Genomic DNA, 23,410 nt, shown 5'->3' on the forward strand with positions numbered 1-23,410 from the left:
GGCTGCCTGTCTTGTTTTCTTGATGTTGGGTTAACTTCGGCCCTAGACCCAGGAAGCCTCCGGTCACAGCACCCCAAGGCCCTTGCCTGGAATACAAGACTTTTACCCTTGTGTTCGGGGTCCCATGATGGGTGCTGGCCTCTTATCACCTGTCCCGGGCACCTGAATTACGCTTCTGCCTTCAGGACACACATGGTGGGAGGGAGCTTCTGGGAGGTGGAAAGGTAAAGAGAGCCTGGTCTCTGGGATGGGGAAGGGCCTGACCCTGCCAGGGAGGGAGCAACAAGGAGGGCTCCCTGGAGTGATGAGGGAGGAGCACAGGAGTTTGTAGGACACAGGAGCGGGGATGGCTTGAGACCGGCCTCTCAGGTCAGCTTGTTAAAGATCAGCCTCTGTGCAAGGCTCCTGGAGACCCAACCAGCATGTGCCTGCAGCTCCTCTGGGGCCAGGACTGGGGTTCAGTCATGTCTTGGGTGCAGTGGGATACCTGGCTCCTTTGTCTGCCCCCGAAGGCCTTTGTCTCTGTGCTATGGGGCTAGGCCCTCCCATGACCCCCACATTTCCCCAACCCTGTGGAGTGTGTCTAAGGAAGCAGGTGGAATTGGCCTGGCTCCCCCAGTCTGGGGCCTAGAGCAGAGCCCGGGGAGCCAGGGCTGCCCTCGCTGGGGATGCCGGCATTCTTGGGAATGCAGCTTAAGGGGTGGCCCCCTTGTCTGCCTATTCCTCTACCTGGGGCCAGCCTCCTGCCTTCCCACTGACCGTGTCTCCCTACTCGCCTTGGCTCCTCCCCACAGCCCTGTGTGCCCCACCCCCATCCTCGCTGGGCCCCATTGGCGCCTCCCTGCTTTCCAGGTTGAGATTGGTGGGCTGGCTCAGTCCGGTGCGAGGTGCGATGGTCGGAGGCATTTGCCGGGTGACGCTGGCTCGGAGGGGCTCTGTCCCCTCTTCTGTCTCCCCTCCCCTGCCCAGCCCAGGGCAGCCCTGGCTTCCCGGGCTCTGCTCTAGGCCCCAGACTGGGGGAGCCAGGCCAATTCCACCTGCTTCCTTAGACACACTCCATAGGATTGGGGAAACGTGGGGGTCATGGGAGGGCCTAGCCCCGTAGCACAGAGACGAGGGCCTTCAGGGGGCAGACAAAGGAGCCAGGTATCCCACTGCACCCAGAGCTCTGGCATGACGGAATCGCTGGTGGGGTCAGCTTCTCAGGGCGACTGGCTGCTGTCCCTGCTGGGACATGAGTTGGGGGGAACCCCTACCTGTCTGCTGGGGAAAGCGGCCCTGGGGTGAGCCTGGCCTGAGCAGTGACAGCCTGCAGGGTCCTCTGTCTTCCTGTCCTGCAGCTGACGAGGAGGGAGCTTAGGCCCTGCAGCTCTGAGGGCACTTGGGACCTGGATGGGCAGAGGTAGGAAGGTGTGTGTAGAACTTGGCCCCTGGGTGGGGAGTTCGGCGTTTAAAAGTCTGAAGCAACACCCACACCCTGTCAGTGTCCCAGAACCCAGCCTCTTACCCGGGAAGAACCGGACCGTAACTACCCCATGGTGCTGGACAAAGCCCGTGCTGATGGTCGCCTGCTTCCTCGCGTGCTTTCTCAGCCCACTCTGCGCCCAGTGGCTCTTGTTTGCCACAGAACCCTGATGAAGTGGATTATCCCCTGCCCTGGGGGACTGCTCAGCTGACAGGAGGAGTGGACCCCGTGAGAGTGGAGGCCCCTGTGATCTGTGGAGCGTGTGTGCCTGCTGGGCTGTGATGAGCCAGTGATCTGGGGCTCCGGAGTAGAAGATGACATTGTGTCCCCAGCCACTGCTGGACCCCAGTGAGGTGTGTGAATCATTTCACACATTCTCCACCCAAGAAGTGAAACTGTCAGGTTTAGGTGTGTGGGGGTGGGAAGGGGAAGGCTGTTCCAAAAGCCCAGCCGTCCGGAGTGACACTGGGCCATCGGCTCTGGGAGATGGAGGCCCTTTGGGGTCCTGTTCTGGCTTCAGTGCCCAGGTTCGTGTCTACTGCTTGGTTTCTGTAGCCTTTCTCTTCCAACTAGGGGGATAGTCAGAGTCTGACAAAGGCTTGAGGGGGAGGGCCTCCCCCAGCAGCGTGCCTGGCAGGCAGCCCAGGCCGGGGCGGGGGGCCAGTGGGCTGGATGGGGGTCAGTGGGCAAGGCTCCGTCCTGTCCTGTCCTGTCCTGTCCTGTGGGAGGAGCCTAGGCAGGCACACTCAGCCAACCCCAGCTTGGGAGGGAGGGACCGAGGTAGGGTTGAAACAGGTGGAACTGACTGGTGATGGTTGTTGGCCCCTGGAGCCTGACCTGCCCAACAGTGGAGGTGGCAGATGTTTGGTGGAGAGGAAGTGAAACAGGCGTGTGCGCCAGAAGCCTGGGCGTTGGGGCGGGGCCGCGGGAGGATGGTACAGGGCTCCTGATCCTCCCCGTCTGGGCAGACGCACTCACATCACAGGTTGGCAAAAGGCTTGAGGGTCCAGGGGGCCAGGGCCTGGTCAGGAGGGGCACAGGTGCAGAGGGAGTGGGTGGTATCTACTTGGCTCTAGATGTTGGGTTTAGAGAGAGACTCTGGGACAGCCCCAGCCCTGATGCAGCCTCATGGAGCCACCTTTGGGGGCTCTGTCCCAGAGTCTCTCTCTAAACCTGACATCTAGAGCTGTGACTCCGGGTGGGCGGTCCCTGGGGGGCCACCCCCAGCCACCCCATCTGCTCTCAGAACCTAGGAGCGTGGGAGAAGCCAGGTAACCCCAGTGACTGCCCAGCATCCCCCACAACCCGATGGATGAGGAGCCAGTGGGTCAGCAGGGGCAGAGCTGAGGTCAGCACACCTCTGTCCCTGTCTGGCTCTCCCTCTTCCGTCCCTCCAGGCAGCACCACGCAAGGGCAGGGAGGTGGCAGGCCTGCTGAGCTCTGTGGATGCGGGGCAGACCTGGCTGGCTTGTTGGAGCACCCTCCCCGGGCGAGTGCCGTTCATACTGGTATCTGTGGAGTGGGTCAAACCACTATAGAGGGCAAAAAGGGAGCTGTGGCCTCTGGCCAGCCACATTCTAAGCTTTTAAAAGGCCCCACCCCGTCCCTCGCAGTCTTAGCCATCAGCTGCCTTTGGAGAATGAGCGATCTGAAGATATTCCTGGTTGGGGGGCAGGGGTGGCCAGTGTTCCTGGAGCTGCGGGGTGCGCCCACCCTTTCGTCCGTCCTCCTTCCCCAGCCTGATCCAGGAGCCCCAGCGCCACCCTCTCCATCCCCGGGGTCCTTAGGCTTCCCTGACACAGGTCTCGGGAGGGCATGTGACACTGGCGTCGGTCCGGGCTGGGCAGAGCCTGGATGTGACCCAGGCTGGGCTGGAGCCGAAGCCTTTCTTCCCAGGTCCTGTAGCTGTGGGGCCTGGGGCTGGTGACCCAGCCTCTGCCAGCGTCCCGCCACCCTCTCCCACGGTAAGGTTGGTGACAGCAAAGTTCTTGTAAACATTTGAGATGTCCTGTGTAAAGCGCTGGCCCCTGGCAGTGCAACCACAGCTCGTAACTGTGGCGCTGGGCAGAGGGCTGGGTACGCAGCAGGTGCTCCGTCAGTACCGATGGGAGAAGCAGGGGCGGCGGGGGGCGGGGGGACCTGGATGGGCGACACTCCCCAGCCTGCTGGTGCTCCAGGGAGGACCTTTTCAGAGCTGGGAGACCCTGGCTCAGTGTCCTTGTCCCTCCAGTCGCTGCTGCCTTCCCTAAAGCCCTGGAGCCTTGTTAAGGAGGGCAGCCCTGGCTCTTGGGGGGAGTCCTGGGTTTGGGGGCAGCTCTGATATGTGGGGGAGCCCTGGGTGTCGGGGCAGCTCTGATATGTGGGGGAGTCCTGGGTGTGGGGGCAGCTCTGATATGGGGGAGCCATGGGTGTGAGGGCTGTGCCTCACGTGGCCCGAGGGCAGATGGCCCAGTGTGGGGCTGGGCTGTTTGGGGGATGGGGAGGGCTGCCCAGGGAGAAGGTGAGTGGGTGGCCCTATTATCTGAAGACCTGCTGGGGCCAGGGGATGTGGGGGGTGGCTGCCACCTCTGCAATGACCCTGGAAGGGCCCACGCTGCCCCTGCTTTGCAGATGAGTAAGTGGGTGTCTGAGAGTTCCCAGCTCTGCCTGCAGGGCCCATGCCCTGTGGCTACCCCCCAGTCCTGCTCCGTTTGCTTTATTTAAGTATTTTAGAAGATCACTTGTGGGCCTCCTGGGGTGGATCCTTAACTCTTCTGGCCCAGCCCACTCCTCAGGTTTCTAGGTGACCCACCTGCTTTGTGTGCACCCTGAGGCCTGCTGCGCTGCCTGGACCTCAGCCCCTGCCCTGCTCCCCAGCAGCCTGACTGCCTCCCCTCCCTCAGCCCCTCAGAGAGGCCTCCTGTCAACACCCTTTCTGCAGCTTTCTCCCTACCCCTTCAGCCAGCAACCCTCGTGGCCCTCCCTGCTGCCTGGTTCCTGCGGCATGTATTGGTGGGGTGGCCCTGTCGTCTCCTGTAACTCCCACGACAGTCTTGCAGGATGGGTCCTGGCCTCATTGGGAGCCCTGAGTCTGGATGATTCCTGCCCACTGTTGGCCCGGGTGGGCAGAGCCGTGGCAGTCAGGAGAGCCTTGGCATGGGGGGCCAGAGCCCTGCCCCCACATCTACACCAGCTACTGGGCCGCCTGGACAGCCCTGTGCCCTGCGTGCCTCCTGCGTCCAGAGGGGCCGAGCTGGGAGTCTGGCTGTGACAGCTCTGGGGTCACATGGATGGCCCTCAGCCTGATTCCTCTTGGTGGGAGGCTTTGACTGGGAAGCTGGGGGAAGATGGCTGGTGGGTGGGGTTCAGGAGTGCTGGGGACCTCTCCCAGTGCCCTTCCTCCAGCTGGTCCTTGGCAGAGAGCTGAGAAGGTGCCAGGGATGGGTGAGCGCTCCACTAACCCCGAGGGCTGGGATTGGCCAGGAGCGCGTCCCAAGGAGGAGGTGACCTGGGCCACTGTGTGTGTGACCAGGCCTGGGCTGCTGCCGTTAACACCCAGTCAGCTGGTGTCTGCCGGTTGCTCGTGACTGGCCTGGTTTGGTGGCCTGGTGGAGGGGAATGGGAGGGGAGAAACCTGGGCTGGGCCCAGGTGAGTGTCAACAGGGGAGGGAGAGAGCAGCAGAGGTCCCGCCAGGGCGTGCTTGGGTGAGGGGAGGAGGAGCTCAGAGAGATTGGGGGACAGTCCACAGTGTTGTCTGAGGACAGCTAAGGATGATGGACACTACTAGTTTATAAAAACAGCCAGAGGCCGGGCGCACTGGCTCATGCCTGTAATCCCAACACTTTGGGAGGCTGAGGCAGGTGGATTGTCTGCGGTCGGGAGTCTGAGACCAGCCTGGCCGAGATGGTGAAACCCTGTCTCTACTAAAAATACAAAAATTAGCCAGCATGGTGGTGGGTGCTTGTAATCCCAGCACTCAGGAGGCTGTGGGATGAAAATTGCACGAACCTGGGAGGTGGAGATTGCAGTAAGCCAAGATCGTGCCGCCGGACTCCAGCCTGGGTGATAGAGCAAGACTCTGTCTAAAAAGAAAAAGAAAAAAAAAAAAACTCAAAAAACAGCCAGAGAAGGCAAGAGCCCTGGAATGGCCTAAGATGGGAAACTGCTCCCCTCTCAGCCACGGGGTCCAGTGTGTGATAGTGAAATCTCTCTTTATCTTAAATTCTCTCATCAGGGACTTAAACAGAAATTAACAGGGCTGGGTGCAGTGGCTCATGCCTGTAGTCCCAGCACTTTGGGAGGCTGAGAGGGGGAGGATTGCGTGAGCTCAGGAGTTTGAGAACAGCCTGGGCAACATAGTGAGACTCCATCTCTATTAAAAATAAAAAAACATTAGCTGGGTGTGGTGGTGCATGTCGTAGTCCCAGCTCCTTGGGAGGCTGAGGTGGGAGTTGGGGTTTGTTGTTTTGAACAGATTTACCAAGTTCATTTGGACGACGTTACTGAAGCTCCATGAGGCAGAGGCCAACTGACATTGCTGAAGTCCTAGGTTGCATCCCTCAGAAAGGCCACCCCCGGGCCGTGCACGGTGGCTCAAGCCTGTAATCCCAGCACTTTGGGAGGCAGAGGCAGGTGGAATACCAGAGGTCAGGAGTTGGAGACCAGTCTGGCCAACATGGCAAAACCCTGTCTCTACTAAAAATAAAAATTAGCCGGGTGTGGTGGTGGGCGCCTGTAATCCCAGCTACTCTGGAGGTTGAGGCACGAGAATCGTTTGAACTTGGGAGACAGAGGTTGCAGTGAGCCGAGATCAAGCCACTGCACTCCAGCCTGGGTGACAGAGCGAGACTCTGTCTCAAAAAAAAAAAAACCAGAAAGGCCAACCCCGGCACCCCTAAGTTAGCCCCTGCACCCCTCAGTTAGCTCCCGCACCCCTCAGCCCCTGCACGCCTCAGTTAGCCGTGCCCAGGGACAGTCAGAAAGCATCTGTGGTATCAGTGGGACATTGGGGCCCAGCCCAGGACAGGTGTGTCCCCTCCTGTGCCTGCAGGCTTGACACAGCAAGGCCCTCCCTCTCGCCCCCAAGTCCCCACACTTGTCAAGGGCATCACGGCACGTTCCAGGAAAGTTGGTTGATGTCACCGGAGTCGAGACCCCATCCTGACGCCCAGCTCAGCAGGGCCACCGGGGCTTAGGTTAGGTGGTGCCACAGATGGGGAACAGTCCCCATAGGGTTGCGCCCCCAGAGTACCCTAGGGAATGAGGCCCACTGCCACTGCCACCAGCCCAGCTGACATAATTGGTAAATAAGTGTGGTTCTTTTAAGTTGGGCAAGTGTGTATTTTTAAATAACTGACTGCTTAATTGTATGATTAAAAACAGCAGAGCTGGGTGCAGGGGTGCGTGTCTGTGGTCCCAGCTCCTTGGGAGGCTAAGGCGGGAGGATCCATAGAGCCCAGGAATTTGAAGCCTGGGAAACATAGGGAGGAGACCCTGTTTCCAAAAAAAAAAAAAAAAGAATGAAGTGAGCTGTTTGCACTGAGTCGTGGTGAGCAAGGGTGAAGCAGCCCCACTGTGGCTGTGTGGTGAACTCAGTCATTCACAGCTGTGAGGGGCTCGATTCAGTTTCTTTCCTGAATGTTTTCAGTGTTCCAACTGCACCAGGGAGGAACCACATCCTCTACGCCTGCAGAAGGAGGATTTCTCTCTCGAGAGTCTTGGAATTCCGCAGCACACATGTATGGTGACCAGCTCTGCAAGGGGCTTTAAAAACCCTAGTGTTGGCTGATTTGTTGGCTGGCACCGCACCTGGCACCTCCAGGATATGGCCGGCATCGTGGAGGGGCTGCTGGCTGCCTGCCTTGCTTTCAGTTCCACATGGAGACAATGACTCTGCTGCACTGAGTTTCAAGAATTTTGGCAATAAAAAGAGCCTATATGACCTATTTATGAAGTATTCCAGAATCACTTACATGAATATTTTGTCCTAAATTCTGTATAATTAGAAGATATAAACCCCACATTGTGATTATTTTTGTTCACCAACATAACCTAAATTAGAACTCTCTATGCGGGCTTTGAAAAAAGAAAGCATTTGAACAAAAACATAAAAGGAATTGGTTTTATCCACACCGTTCTCAAATACTTGAGAGTAACGTGTTTGCCTAAGTAACATTGAAATCTTGTTTACTGTTATTTGATTTGCAGACCTTTCCTCTTTACCAGTAGCAGAAAGGTAAATCATACTAAAACGTTTAAAAAGTCGTAAGTTCTGACTTTGAGGCCTGATGAACCATCATGGGATTCTCCCCTGCCTGGTTGCTTCTCCCCGGAACCTCACATTAAGCAGAAGCTTCCTCGCAGGCGGCCCTTGTTGCAGGCGGTCTTGGCGAGAGACATCCCCATTTCTGCAGCTGGACGGGGAAAGGGACGTTGTTGTTCTTGACCATTTGGCAGATGTTCTCTGACTGCCTCTTCTCCGCTGGGCCTGCCGCACAGGGAGGGCAGGTGGGACCCCCCACCCCCAATACCCCTGCCGCAGGGCCTACCGAGAGTCCCATGGCGGGCAGGCAGAGGTGCTAGTGTTGTGTTAAGTGACTTCCCATAGCAGGCTATTCAGTGCTGGGGCAGCCTTCTAAGGGAGGAGGCTTGTGGGCTGAGACCTCTTCCCCTTTTCATCATTTGGGCTTCCGGGGCATAGAATGGGATGCGTCATTGGCCTGGGGTCTGTGCTGCTGTTGGGGGTCTGTGCATGGTCCTGTTTTGTCTATTTTCATTATTTTTATTTACTTTTTTGAGATGGAGTCTCACTCAGTCACGCAGGCTGGAGTGCAGTGGCGCGATCTCAGCTCACTGCAACCTCTGCCTCCTAGGTTCAAGTGATTCTCCTGCTTCAGCCTCCCGAGTAGCTGGGATTACAGGCGTGCACCACCACGCTGGGCTAATTTTTGTATTTTTTTAGTAGAGACGGGGTTTCACCATGTTGGCCAGGATAGTCTTGAACTCCTGACCTCAGGTGATCTGCCCGCCTCGGCCTCCCAAAGTGCTGGGATTATAGGCGTGAGCCACCTCACCCGGCCATATTTTCTTTGTTTTTAATAATGTAATGGGAACCTCTGGGCTTACCATCAAGCAGAAGCCAGCCTTGATACCCAGCATCCTGCCAGCCCCTCTCCAGCATCCTGTCAGCCCCACCCCAGCATCCTGCCAGCCCCTCCGCAGCTGCCCCACGCCCGCCTCCTGCCCCAGCTCTGTGTGTCCTGTGCGCTCCCTTCCCCGCCACCCTATGCACATCTTTCTCTGCCTGGGTCCACACTGTCACCTGCTGTAGCTCTACCCATAGGCCATACCTGCCTGGCGGGCCCCTCCTCCCTGCCCCTGTTTTTGTGGAAGGACAGGTGGAAGGGGGCGGGGGGTGGGGGGTTGGGGGGGTGGGGGGGCAGGGGAGGGCGGGGGGGGGTGGGTGATGATAAAGAGCATTCTAGGCCAGGGCAGGAATGCAAGCACACGGGTGTGAGGGGCCAGGTGTGTTCAGGGATCCTTGGCATTTGTGGGGTGGTGGGGGCACTGGCCAGAGGAGGGCTGGGGTAGGGGGAGGCTCCTGGCCCTCTGGGGGGCCCTTGGTAGAGGAAGGGGCATTGCTTGTGTGGGTGGTGAGGTGAGGGACCTCTGGTTGGGTGGGGGGGTTAGGTGTTTTAGGGGGCTTCGGGTACAGAGATGACCAGGGGTAAAGTGGAGCTTGGTCTCAGGACAGTTGGCCCTGGCATCTGTCCTGCCCTGGGGGGCTAGGAGAGCCGGACTGGAGATGGAGGCTGGGGCTGTCCTGGTCCCGGGCGAGGTGGCATCTCCTAGGAGGGAGGGGAGGGTTGGTGCCCTGCAAACCCAGGGGGGAGGGGGCAGCACGGGGAGCTGGGGCCGGGGGTGGGGAGGGGCGCCCCACATGTTCTGAAGCACTTTGGAGTGGCTCCAGCCCGGCCAGCACTAAGTTTTGCTGTCTGTGGTTTGCTGTGCCTGTGTCCGCTGCTGGTAACCAGTGCATCGGGACCTGGGCTTTCTGACTGCACCAGGTTTGTTTCTGCTGCTCTGAGTGCAGTGCCCAGTCACCGAGGTACCTGTGGTTCCCATGTCCTGTGGACTGCGTGGCCTGGCGTCGAGGCAAAGCAGCAGGGAAGTTGGGTCCGCATCCCAGCCCCGCATGCGGCCTGGGAGGAGAGTGTGCCTTTGCCCTGGAGACACGCAGGGTGGGGGAAGTGAAGTCAGTGGCAGGCACCCAAGAGGGGCACGTTTTCAATCCCAGGGTGGGCGTGGGAACTAGCTACAGGTAGAGACCATGCGACGCAGCAGGTCTCCACGCCTCGGGGTTCTGGAACAATCCAGATGGGGACGTGGGGGAGATTGGCCACCGGGACTGGTGTTTAACTTGGCTGCCTCTGGACATAGTGCCTCTTCCGACTTTATTTTCCTGGGTTGTGAATCTCCCTTTTATGCCACAAAGGTCCCCCACCCAAGGGACTCTCATCCTGCAGCCCATGGGCCTGGCCCTGTGTCTGGAAAGGGGAGGTGGTGCCCTGATGTTCTGGGCCTGGTGGTCAGTACGGGCACGGGGGTGCAGAGGTGAGAGGATTCCACATTTTGAGAGAAAAACAGGCTCCCCTCAAGGCAGCTCAGCCCTAGGTGAGGTTGGCTTTGGGCACACCCATGGGAGGCCCCTCTTCCTGCCCTGAACCCTCTGAGCGCCACCCCTCCCACCCAGCCACCAGAACAGCCTGTTCAGCTGCCCCTCCACATCGTCGCAGGGACCCCTGCGGCCGGTCAGAGGGCCAAGATGGGAACACCCAGAGAACCACAAGCCCAGGCCACACGGGCAGGTGACTGCATGGGCAGGTGAGCACCCTGTCTGACAGGTGCCAGGGTGATAACGCGACTTGTCCAGGTCCCCAGCCTTAACACCCAGTGCTGTTTCTGTACCCTGGCCACCTTCCCAGCTTACCCAGGGAGGCTGAGGAGTGGGTGCACAGGAGGAGTGGGAGCTGGCCGAGGGGCTTGCAAAGGGTCAGAAAGAATCTGCTATCCTGGTGGGACGGGCAGCCAGACCCTGGATGCTCTCCGTGCTGGAAGCGTTGCTTCAGTGCATTAGGATGGGTTCACTTTCTCGTAATTCACTCTGAGGACACGTTGTTGGAATCATTGTGCATAGTTCTGGATCAGCACCATGACGGGAGGTCAGAGGGCTGCCTGGCGCAGTTTCTCTGCTGCCTGGATTGACCATGAGGACAAGGACTAGCTGGGCCCAGCCTCCTGCTTCCCGTGGATAGGGACTCTGGATGCTGGCTCGTGCCATCGGGGCTGGAGTCTTACCTGGTGAAATCACATTTATGAGGCTGATAGCCATCAGTTTCCACAGATGTAAGTGTGGCCAGGATGACAGATGTCCCCGGCAGCCCTTTCTGCAGGGTCCTGCAGGGACTCCAGGGCCATCTGGCCACAGTCCCGAAGTCTTTGTTACCATCCCTCTGTGGGTGGGTGCTGGTGCCCCTGAGCTGTTGAGTGCTTGGCAAGGGGCTTGAATGGTCTTTCTCTTCTCAGTTGAACCAGTTGATAGAATCCTGTTTCCTTTTGGAATTTAGAGATTAGCTTTTTTTTTTTTTTTTAGATGGATTCTCATCTGTTGCCTAGGCTGGAGTGCAGTGGCACCATCTCACAATCTCAGTTCACTGCAACCTCCACCCCAATAGTTCAAGTGATTCTCCTGCCTTAGCCTTCTGAGTAGCTGGGACTACAGGCGCATGCCACCACACCCAGTTAATTTTTGTATTTTTAGTAGAGACAGTATTTCACCGTGTTGGCCAGGCTGGTCTTGAACTCCTGACCTCAGGTAATCCACTGGCCTCAGTTTCCCAAATGCTGGGATTACAGGTGTGAGCCACCATGCCCGGCCGAGATTAGGCTTTAAAAGCATCATTCTTTTGTCCTCTTGGGGTCTTTTTTCCACCTGTCACTGAGACCTCTGCTCCTTTGCGGAGCTTGGATGGCTGCAGGGCTGTCTCAGCTGCTGCCTCCAGGTGGGATCGGGAGCCACCCTTCTCAGCGTCCATCTGTCCGTCAACCTGCTCGACTGGTTAAGCCAGGTCTCCACGCCTACTTTCGATAAGTCCTGCCCTCCCCTGGGAATCTGCTGCCAGACCTTTGGGTCCTTTGACGTGGAGGGCTGTAAAGTGGCTCAGCAGGAGCGAGAGGTTTCCTTGGCTGCTGGAGACTTGCAGGTGCCAGGTGTGGGCCCTGGAGGTGGCACACAGACCACCTCCTGCTCAGTGCCGTGTGTCCCTCCTGGCAGGAGGCATACTGATGAGCAAGGCTGTTTTAAAGAGGGTTTGTTTAAGTTGGATGTTTAGGAGGTTAGGTTCCCCCAAGGAGAAAATGCTATGAAGCCCCCAAAGGCGTATGGGGATGAGATGATGTGGTGAGTTGGAATCTTCTTTAGATCCAGAGGAACTTCATTGGGTGGCAGTTATCTCTGCTTCTCTCTCTCTTGCTTAAGTTTCAGGTGATTTTCTGGCCTGGTTTCATTTATTTATGTATTTATTTATTTATTTATTTATTTATTTATTGAGACGGAGTCTCGCTGTGTCACCCAGGCTAGAGCGCAGTGGCACTATCTCGGCTCACTGCAAGCTCCGCCTCCTGGGTTCACGCCGTTCTCCCGCCTCAGCTTCCCGAGTAGCTGGGACCACAGGCACCCGCCACCACGCCTGGCTAATTTTTTGTATTTTTAATAGAGACGGGGTTTCATCGTGTTAGCCAGGATGGTCTCGATCTCCTGACCTCGTGATCCGCCCGCCTCGGCCTCCCAAAGTGCTGGGATTACAGGCGTGAGCCACTGCGCCTGGCCTCTGGCATGGTTTTAATTAGGACAAAAACAAGTATAGTTTGATTTGCAAGTTACCCTTCTGGGGGCAAGTTTAGGTGACATGTAGGTTTTGTTTTGTTTTGCTTTTACCATTATCTGCTTGTAGAACTTGCCTTTAGAACACTGTACAAGGTGGCATGTTCTGGTTAGTTGCATTTTTTTAGTCCATTAGGTTTTGGCATTGGCGGCCTTTTGTTCTGTTTTGTTTTTGAGACAGAGTCTTGCTCTGTTGCCCAGGCTGGAGTGCAGTGGCACAATCCCAGCTCACTGGAACCTCCACCTCCTGGGTTCAAGTGATTCTTGTGCCTCAGCCTCCTGACTAGCTGGGATTTCAGGTGCACACCACCACGCCCAGCTAATTGTTTGTATTTTTAGTAGAGACGGGGTTTCTCCATGTTGGCCAGGCTGGTCTCAAACTCCTGGCCTCAAGTGATCCTCCCGCCTCGGCGTCCCGAAGGGATAGGATTACAGGTGTGAGCCACCGCACCTGGCTGGGTGGCGTTTTTTTGGTGAAAATTTAATGAGAATTCTAGTGAGATGTTTGGGTGTCTTGCTGCTCTGGTAAGTGGAGTGAGGGAGTGTCTGTGAGATGGAGAGCGGGAGGGAGGGGTGGATGGACTTGTTATTTGCACCTCGGTGTTTGTTGCCAGAGGATTCTAATTGCACAAGCTGTAAGACCTTGTCTAAGATGAGTCCTGGCCTGGACGCCTGTAAGTTGCTTTCTCTCCCACTTTGGAGAAAAGCAGTGCTGGTTACCGGCTTGATTTGCTGTGATTTGCTGACTGCTGGCTCCTGGCTCACCTGTGGGTCTAGGTGCTAGCTTCTGGTTAGTTGAGGTATATGGGGGTCTGCTTGGGGGAAGGAGCTTGTTCAGAATGTGGGGAGACCCTGAGGTCAGACAGGGCCTGTGGTGCAGCTCCGAGCTCCTTTTGGGCCAAGTATACCTGAAATCGGAACTAGGAGCTGACGCTGAAAGCCAAGTCCTCAAAACCCGTGCGGGCCAGCGGAGAAGGACAGAGTTGGCCTTGTCTGGAGAGCATGCTTAGCAGCTACATGGTGGGTTTCAGGCTGGGACTGAAAGAAGGGGAACCAGGAGGGGGACATGCATGGGAAGAGAGTAACGCAGGAGACAGGAGCCGCCCCGCACCCAGAGGACCAGGGTCGGGGGTGGTGGGGCTGTGAGCTCTTCTGATGGCCTCCGGTGCCCACCAGCTCAGTGCCGTGCAGCACCCCCGGAGGAGGATGGGGGTCCCAGGGAACTGTCTGACACAGAGGCCGTGACAGAGATGAAGGGTCAGATCAGGACATCCCAAGACCTTGACAGAATCCCCAGCACACAAGAAGTAGATTTTTGGAGCCTTTGTCAACAGATGGGGCCATTGGGGGTCAGATATTTCTGCTGTTGAGCCACCCTGGATGCGGGCAGGGCCTGTGTGTGAGAGTGCTTGCATTGTCAGTTATGCAATTTGCAGATGGCTTGTGGCTTTTCAGACGTTGAGCTGGTCGTTTCATAGTTGTGCTTTTAGATACTAGGTTTTTTTTTTTTTGAGACGGAGTCTTGCTCTTGTCTCCCGGGCTAGAGTGCAGTGTCATGATCTCGGCTCACTGCAACCTCTACCTCCCGGGTTCAAGTGGTTCTCCTGCCTCAGCCTCCCAAGTAGCTGGGATTACAGGCTCCTGCCACCACGCCCGGCTAATTTTTGTATTTTTGTATTTTTAGTAGAGATGGGGTTTCACCATGTTGGCCAGGCTGGTCTCGAACTCCTGACCTCAGGTGACCCACCCGCCTCGGCCTTCCAAAGTGCTGGGATTACAGGCATGAGCCACCGTGCCCAGCTGATACTAAGCTTTTTTGAGAACTAAAATTACCTAGTGAAAAATTACCTAGCAACCTGCATTTAACGTATTAGCTCCATTCTCTGAAATGAGCATCTTGGTTCTGTCTGGAAGATGGAGATTGAAACGTTTCCACAAGTCAGCACCATCGAGCATGATGGCCCCACGTGCCCACGAGTTCCACGTTTGCTGTCGCTGGAGCAAAGGCGTGTTGTGAGGTGTGACTGCTTTTGCAGAAAAGTGACCATCGGAAGGCTTTCCCCACGTGGGCACTCCTTAGTCCAGAGTCAGTGAGAATCCGAATCCCAGGTGTGTCTCGCCACCAGCGGCACCTTCTCCCTGTAGGACTGTCCGTCAAGTGGCTGACTGTGAATCTCGTCTGACCTTAAGGCCACCAGGAAGCTTGCTGGTTATTTGTCAGAGGGTCCTGTTGAGAGTGGAAGAGTCCTTTAGTCATAAAAGGATTCTTCCCGAGGTGTCTGTCTTGGGAATCGACTGTTTTATGCCTCGATTTTTAAAGGCCGGTGACACCTGTGCCCTTCTGTGAGAGAATCACCTGCCTGTGACCAGTGCCCACAGCTGTCATCTGGAGCTGTCACCCTGTTCCAGTGGTGGGACATGGGCCACTGCTGAGGGTCTCCTAAAGCCCCATCAGACAGAGCGTGCAAAATGGAAAGGGCCCCCACAGATTTGCTTAAGCAGAGGGAGGCTTTGCCAGCTCAGGGCCAGGGGCCTGCAGTGTGGAGGTGCTTGGGGTGCTCTGGCCGGGTCGCTGGTCTCCCCTTCTTCTGACGTGGTGCTTTTTCACTCTCCACGCCTCCTCTTGTTTCCCTTGTGGCTTCATTCCCGTGATGAGGCAGAGCATGTGATTGGCAGCCCCTCACCATGGGATGGGTAACTCCCCGTGGAGAGCAGGGTCCTTACCAAAAGAGGGACAGGGATGCTGAGTGGGGGAAGCACAGACAGTGCACAGGCAGGCATGGAGGAGACAGCGGAGCAAGGCGGCAGGTGCGTCCTGTACACTCAGGTGCTAAGCCCAGGTCGCAGAGCCCCTTACAGCCTCAAGCGATGGAGGACACTGGCGAGTCTTTGTGCATGTGGGGCGTATTCATTGCTACTCGCTATTAGAAATCAAAACTAAGAAATTTAAAAAGATTTATTAGTTTACTGAAATATGCAACTATAAATCTATTACATGTTCACGTAAATAACATGTCTTTCTTTAAAAAAAAAATCACTACTTGGGGCCAGGTGCAGTGGCTCATGCCTGTAATCCCAGCACTTTGGGAGGCCGAGGCAGGCGGATCACAAGGTCAGGAGTTCCAGACCAGCTTGGCCAATATGGTGAAATCCCGTCTCTACTAAAAATACAAAAATTAGCCAGACATGGTGGCAGGTGCCTTATAGTCCCAGCTACTCGGGAGACTGGGGCAGGAGAATCACTTGAACCTGGGAGGCGGAGGTTGCAGCGAGCCGAGATTGCACCACTGCACTCCAGCCTGGGTGACAGAGCGAGACTCTGTCTCAAAGAAAAAAAAAAAACCACTACTTAAAAAAAGAATTAGTGAAGAGGGGTGCCGACATTTTGTAGCTCTCCTCGGGGTGTGATTTGTCAGGAGACAGCTGGCTCATCTTGTCTTCTGTGACCCATTGGCCGCCACCTCACACTGTGCAGCTGCCAGGGGGCAAGTGTGGGAAAGGCGAGCAGCATTTTAGGATTATCACTGGAATAGTTTCGACCTTGTGGGTCCTCAGAAAGGAATCCCCAGGGTCCCTGGGCCACACTTTGAGAACCTCTGGTTTAGGTCTTAGGCAAGATTCTCTGCCATGTGAATTAGGGTGTTTTGGGTTTTTTGTTTTTATTTTAATTTTTATTTTATTAAAATTTTTAATTTAATTTAAAAATTAGATCAGGTGCAGTGGCTCACGCCTGTAATCCCAGCACTTTGGGAGGCTAAGGCGGGAAGATTACCTGAGGTCAGGAGTTCGAGACCAGTCTGGCAACACGGTGAAACCCCATCTCTACTAAAAATAAAAAAATTAGCCAGATGTGTTGGCATGTGCCTGTGATCCCAGCCACTCGGGAGGCTGAGATGGGAGGATTCCTTAAGCCCAGGAGTTTAAGGTTGCTGTGAGGTGTGATTATGCCACTGCACTCCAGCCTGGGTGACAGAGCAAGACCTTGTCTCTAAAAAACATTTTTTTTAAGTTAAAAAATTTAGTTTACTGTGGAATAGTTGATGCTTTTAGGATTCCGAACTCACCATGGATCGAGGCTCCTGATGGCTTCAGCCCCCAGTTCATATCTCCAGAGGCCTCCATTGGTCCTGCTTCCATGCCAGCCCTTCTTGGGCAGCTCTTGGGCACGCTACTGTCTTTGTCTTTTTTCTCCTCTCCTCCTCCTCGTTTCCATAGACACATGGCCAGGCATGCGCTAGCGAGTGACCACGTCGGCAGTGGGCTCTCCATGGTGGTGCACGGGAGTCCTCGCTCCTTGCGAGGCTGTGGGGCTGCGCTGTGGACTGTCCCACATGGGTGGGTCCAGCCTTTTTGCTGTCATGAAAACGATGCTGCTGGGAGACAGCCTTGCCCCGCCGCCATCGTGCGTGTGAGAGACTAGGAGAGCTTCCTGGAAGCGAAATCACCATTTTGTTGGATATTACAAAATTTCCCTCCATGCCACTCTCCACGTGGGACAGAGCCTGTGTCCCCTGACCCCACACCCACATGCTGTGCCTCTTTGTCAGTCTTTTGGGGAAGTGGTTTCTCAAGGCAATTTAGTTTGTATTTATTGGCTGGGCACAGTGACTGATACCTGTAGCCCCAATGCTTTGGGAGACCATGTTGTCCAGGAGTTCGGGACCAGCCTGGGTAACATGGCAAAACCCTGTCTTTACAAAAATACAAAAATTAGCCGGGCATGGTGGCGTGCACCTCTAGTCTCAGCAACTTGGGAGGCTGAGGCAGGAGGATCACTGAGCCTGGGAGGTCGAGACTGCGGTGAGCTGTGATTGTACCACTGCACTCCAGCCTGGGTGACAGAGCGAGACTCTGTCTCAAAAAAAAATCGTATTTCTCTCATTATAAGTGAAGGTTAATCATCTTTACATTTGTTTAAGAGCTGTTTGTTTTTCCTTTATCTTTTGTCCATTTTTCTCTTTTTTTTTTTTTTTTTTTGAGATGGAGTCTCTGTCTCCCAGGCTGGAGTGCAGTGGTGCAATCTCGGCTCACTGCAACCTCTGCCTCTTGGGTTCAAGCAATTCTCCTGCCTCAGCCTCCTGAGTAGCTGGGCCCACAGGTACATGCCCCCACGCCTGGCTACTTTTTGTATTTTTAGTAGAGATGGGGTTTTGCCATGTTGGCCAGGCTGGTCTCGAACTCCTGACCTCGCTATCTGCCTGCCTTGGCCTCCCAAAGTGCTGGGATTATAGGTGTGAGCCACTACACCTGACCTCTTGTCCATTTTTCTATTGAAATGTTTGGCCATGGCAGGCAAATGAATCCTTTGTGATGTGTGTTGAAATTTTTTCCCAGGTTATCATTTATCTCTGACAGCTTATGGAGGTTTTTGCCTTGCAAAAATTTGTTTTTAATATAACGTATCTTCTCTGTTTTTTTTTTTTTTTTTGAGACGGAGTCTCGCTCTGTTGCCCAGGCTGGAGTGCAGTGGCATGACCTCGGCTCACTGCAAGCTCTGCCTCCCGGGTTTACACCATTCTCCTGCCTCAGCCTCCTGAGTAGCTGGGACCACAGGCACCCGCCACCACGCCCGGCTAATTTTTTTGGTATTTTTAGTAGAGACGGGGTTTCACCGTGTTAACCAGGATGGTCTCGATCTCCTGACCTCGTGATCCGCCCACCTCGGCCTCCTAAAGTGCTGGGATTACAGGCATGAGCCACCGCGCCCGGCCTCTTCTCTTTTTTTTTTTTTTTTTTTTTGAGACGGTGTCTTGCTCTGTCACCCAGGCTGGAGTGCAGTGGCGTGATCCTGGCTCACTGCAAGTTCCGTCTCCCGGGTTCACGCCATTCTTCTGCCTCAGCCTCTCGAGTAGCTGGGACTCCAGGCGCCCGCCACCACGCCTGGCTATTTTTTTGTATTTTTAGTAGAGACGAGGTTTCACCGTGTTAACCAGGATGGTCTCGATCGCCTGACCTCGTGATCCGCCCGCCTCGGCCTCCCAAAGTGCTGGGATTACAGGCATGAGCCACCGCGCCCGGCCTCTTCTCTCTTTTTTTTTTTTTTTTTTTTTTGGGGACGGAGTCTTGCTCTGTCACCCAGGCTGGAGTGCAGTGGCGCGATCCTGGCTCACTGCAAGTTCCATCTCCTGGGTTCATGCCATTCTCCTGCCTCAGCCTCTCGAGTAGCTGGGATTACAGGCGCCCAACACCACGCCCGGCTATTTTTTTATATTTTTAGTAGAGACGGGGTTTCGACGTGTTAGCCAGGATGGTCTTGATCTCCTGACCTCGTGATCCGCCTGCCTCGGCCTCCCAAAGTGCTGGGATTACAGGCGTGAGCCACCGCCCCCGGCCTTGGCCTCTTCTCTTTTATTGTGTTCCTTGTCTCACTGGGACAGACCTTGTCCAGTCCCAGGGTTATGAGGGCCCCTCCAGGGCCACCTTTGCTACATGAATGCTTTCCTTGTTCTGCATTCAAATCTTTGGTCTAATCTGAATTTATTTTGGGAAGGTGTGAGGTACGGAGCCAGCCTTATCTTTTTCTAGGTAGCTTCCTAGATGTCCCAACGTGATTGGTGGACTGATTTATCTCACACCCTCCTATTAAAATGCCTCTGATCACAGTTGGGTCTGAGTCTGTTTTTGTATCTTCTCGTGGCTCTGTTGTCTGTTCATGCGCCATTAACGTGCTTTGAACTCCGCTGCCACCCCATTGCATTTGCATAGCAGGGCTGGCCTCCCTCTGTCAGTCTGGCTTTTCAGGATTTTCCTGGCTATTTGGCTTGTTTATTTTTCCCTATAAACCTTAGATCCAGATTGTCTTGGTTCTTCTAAAATCTGTTGTTTTTCTTTTAAGGGAAATTACATTCAATTTGTAGATTTTCAAAGAGAGGATCAGTTTTCTCCCTCTCTCTCTGTATAAATTGTGGTAAAATAGACGTAACACAATGTACCGTCTTAACCATTTCGGAGTGTGTCATTTACTGGCATTAAGTACATTCACACTGTTCTGCAACCGTCACTACCATTCATCCCCAGAACATTTGATCTTCCCCAACCGAAACTCCACACCCACAAAGCACTGACTCTCCAGAGCCTCTCCCCACCCCCGACACCCCCCAATCCACTTCCTGTCTCTGTGCATTTGACTCCTCTGGGGGCTGCAGATAAGTGGAATCTCACAGTGTCTGTCTATTTATGACTTCCTCCTTTCACAAAGCAGAATGTCCTCTGGGTTCACCCAGGTTCTGGCGCCGTAATATCCTCTGAGCTCACCCAGGTTCTGGTGCCGTAACGTCCTCTGGGCTCACCCAGGTTCTGGCGCCGTAACGTCCTCTGAGCTCACCCAGGTTCTGGCGCCGTAACGTCCTCTGGGCTCACCCAGGTTCTGGCGCCGTAACGTCCTCTGGGTTCACCAAGGTTCTGGTGCCGTAACGTTCTCTGGGTTCACCCAGGTTCTGGCGAGTGTCAGAATTCCCTTCCTTTTCAGGGCTGAGTCATACTCCATGGTGCGGATGGACCACATGTTGCTTATTCGTTCATCCGTTCATGAACACTTGGGTTGCTTCACCCTTTTGGCTCTTACGAAAAATGCTGCAGTGAGCGTGGGTATGCAAATATCTCTTCAAGACCTTGCTTTTAGTTCTTTTGAGTATCCCCAGAAGTGGGATTGCTGGATCATATGGTAGTTCTATTTTTTGTATTTTGCGGAACCTCCATACTGTGATTCACAGCAGCTGCACCATTTTACACCCCATAAACAGTGCACAAGGGTTCCAGTTTCTCCCCATTCTCGCCAACACTTGTTTTCTGAGTTTTTGATCATGGCTGTCCTAATGGGTGTGAAGGGGTCTCCCCTTGTGGTTTGGTTTGCATTTCCTCCAGTGACGACTGGTGCTGAGCATCTCTGCGTGGGCCTATGGCTGGTGCTGATCATCTCTGCATGGGCCTATGGGTGGTGCTGAGCATCTCTGCATGGGCCTATGGGTGGTGCTGAGCATCTCTGCATGGGCTTATGGCCGGTGCTGAGCATCTCTGCATGGGTTTATGGCCGGTGCTGAGCATCTCTTCATGGACTTATTGACTGGTGCTGAGCATCTCTGCATGGGCTTATGGCTGGTGCTGAGCATCTCTGCATGGGCTTATGACTGGTGCTGAGCATCTCTGCATTGGTTTATTCCTGGTGCTGAGCGGCTGGTGCTGAGCATCTCTGCATGGGTTTATTCCTGGTGCTGAGCATCTCTGCATGGGCTTATGGCTGGTGCTGAGCATCTCTGCATTGGTTTATTCCTGGTGCTGAGCATCTCTGCATGGGCTTATGGCTGGTGCTGAGCATCTCTGCATTGGTTTATTCTGGTGCTGAGCATCTCTGCATGGGCTTATGGCTGGTGCTGAGCATCCCTGCATGGGCTTATGGCTGGTGCTGAGCATCTCTGCATGGGCTTATGGCCGGTGCTGAGCATCTCTGCATGGGTTTATTGACCGGTGCTGAGCATCTCTTCATGGGCTTATGCCCGGTGCTGAGCATCTCTGCATGGGTTTATGCCCAGTGCTGAGCATCTCTGCATGGGTTTATGGCCGGTGCTGAGCATCTCTGCATGGGTTTATGGCCGGTGCTGAGCATCTCTGCATGGGCTTATGGCTGGTGCTGAGCATCTCTGCATGGGCTTATGACTGGTGCTGAGCATCTCTGCATTGGTTCATTCCTGGTGCTGAGCATCTGCATGGACCTATGGCTGGTGCTGAGCATCTCTGCATTGGTTTATTCCTGGTGCTGAGCATCTCTGCATGGGCTTATGGCCAGTGCTGAGCATCTCTGCATGGGCTTATGGCGGGTGCTGAGCATCTCTGCATGGGCTTATGGCCGGTGCTCAGCATCTCTGCATGGGCTTATGGCCGGTGCTGAGCATCTCTTCATGGGCTTATGGCCGGTGCCGAGCATCTCTTCATGGGCTTATGGCCGGTGCTGAGCATCTCTGCGTGGACTTATTGGCCGATTGGACGGGCACTGAGGTTATTTCCACCTCTTGACTTGGGTGAATGGTGCTGCTGTGGACATGGGTGTGCCAGTACCTCTTTGTGTCCCTGCTTTCAGCTCTTTGGATTATACCCAGAAATGGGATTTCTGGGTCATATGGTAGTTCTGTTTTGAATTTTTTGAGGAGCTGTCACACTGTTTTCCCTGGCCCCCTATAAGGCTATGGCTTACCCTCCCCAGCTGTGGGCACTGGAACCAGGCCAGAGCGTTTGCCTGAGAATCCAGTGAGTCCAGAGCTCTGCTGCCGACCCCGCCTCACTCCGATAGCCCAGTGCCCCTGGTCCCCCAGCCGGGCCCATGGGTGCGCAGGAGCAGCGAAGCCTGGGGTCCCATCCCCCACCCTGTGATGGTTGTGATGTCCCTTCCTGAGCCACAGTTCCCTTGTGTCTTTAAAGGGGGGGGGGGTCATATAGCATTAGGAAAAATACCTAATGTAAATGATGAGTTGATGGATGCAGCAAACCAACATGGCACATGTATACCTATGTAACAAACCTGCACGTTGGGCACATGTACCCTAGAACTCAAAGTATAATAAAAAAAGGAGGGGTCATAATAATAGTCGCCAATAGTTATGGGTTCTTAGTACCTGCCAGGCTGGAGACAGGTGTAGGGGAGCCAAGAACCAGCCCTCCACAGGATGATGTGTAGGGATTGAGTCAGGTGCGGCCAGGAGGCACTGGGCAGGTTACTGTCCCTTATGAAGTGTGGCTATGGCCACCATTAACGTGGGGGTGCCAGGGGATTCGCCCGATGCTCCCTGTCCTCGCTCCTCCCTGGATGAATCCTGACATGCCCGCTTGGCTCCATCTCCGCTGCCTGCACCAGTCCCAGCCACCGCCCTCTCTCCTCTGCCTGGCCACGGTTTCCTAACTGGTATTTCCACTTCAGGCCTCTAACGACCATTGGCCAGGGTGCTCCACGCTGTGCTCGGAATGGGATCGAGTGCCCTACCACAGCCTCTCTGCTCCCATCAGCTCCATTCTGGTTTGTTTTGGCAAACGCGCCCCGCACGTGCTGCTCCCTTGTCCCGGAGTGCCCTTCCTCTGCAGCCTGCGACCCGTCCTTCATGCCTTCAGCCTGCGGTGCCACTACTGCCCCTCTGAGCACTTTCCTGGGCTGGTGCCGGCTGCCCCCCCAGGGGCCGTGGGGTGTCTTCTCCACAGGGCAGCGCTTCCAGCTCCATGGGTTTGTTGGCCTCCCCTCCTCTGTATCCTTGCACTGAGGGTCCTGTCGGGCATGTAGTAGGTGCTCATTAAACACTTGGTGCGTGGCTCGGTCATTGTGGTTCCTGGACATGCAGTATTGCAGCTCGAAGATGCACTGCCTGCTCCTTGTTCTTGTTCCCTAGTCCCTAGTAGATGGCGAGCTGCCCCTTAGCAAGCCCGTCCAGCCTGCAGCCTGCAGCCGAAACACGTGCTTCTCTGATTTTCCATCAGGGCTGCCTGTGCTCTCACACCTGTCAGGAGACTCTTCTGTGAGACTGGATTATCAGAGCACCCCAGCTGGCAGGTGGTTACCTGAGCAACAGGTGTGAAGTGGACTTTGCGGGTTTTTGATCTTGCTTCTAAAATATTATTTTGGGCCGGGCACGGTGGCTCACACCTGTAATTCCAGCACTTTGGGAGGCCGAGGTGGGCGGATCACCCAAGGTCGGGAGTTGGAGACCAGCCTGGGCAACATGGCGAAACCCCATCTCTACTAAAAATACAAAAATTATCTGTGTGTGGTGGCAGGTGCCTGCAGTCCCAGCTACTTGGGAGGCGGAGGCAGAAGAATTGCTTGAACCCGGGAGGCAGAGGTTGCAGTGAGCCAAGATTGCACCACTGTACTACAGCCTGGGTGACAAGAGCGAAACTCCGTCTCAAAATGTGTGTGTGCATATATATATATATATATATATATTTTTTTTTTTTTTTCTTGGCCAGCTGCCGTGGTTCATGCCTGTAATCCCAGCACTTTGGGAGGCTGAGATGGAAGGATGGCTTGAAATCAGGAGTTTGAGAC

The 23,410-nt window shown here is 55.1% G+C and overlaps 1 protein-coding gene across 3 annotated transcripts in view; it reads left to right on the forward strand.

Annotated features, from left to right (window-relative positions):
• GRAMD4 (GRAM domain containing 4) overlaps positions 1 to 23,410 on the forward strand; it is a 101,585-nt gene that overhangs the window by 8,366 nt on the left and 69,809 nt on the right. The window lies entirely within an intron of this gene.

The sequence above is a fragment of the Pongo pygmaeus genome, chromosome 23, assembly GCF_028885625.2.
Source record: "Pongo pygmaeus isolate AG05252 chromosome 23, NHGRI_mPonPyg2-v2.0_pri, whole genome shotgun sequence".
In the NCBI taxonomy this organism is placed as follows: domain Eukaryota; kingdom Metazoa; phylum Chordata; class Mammalia; order Primates; family Hominidae; genus Pongo; species Pongo pygmaeus.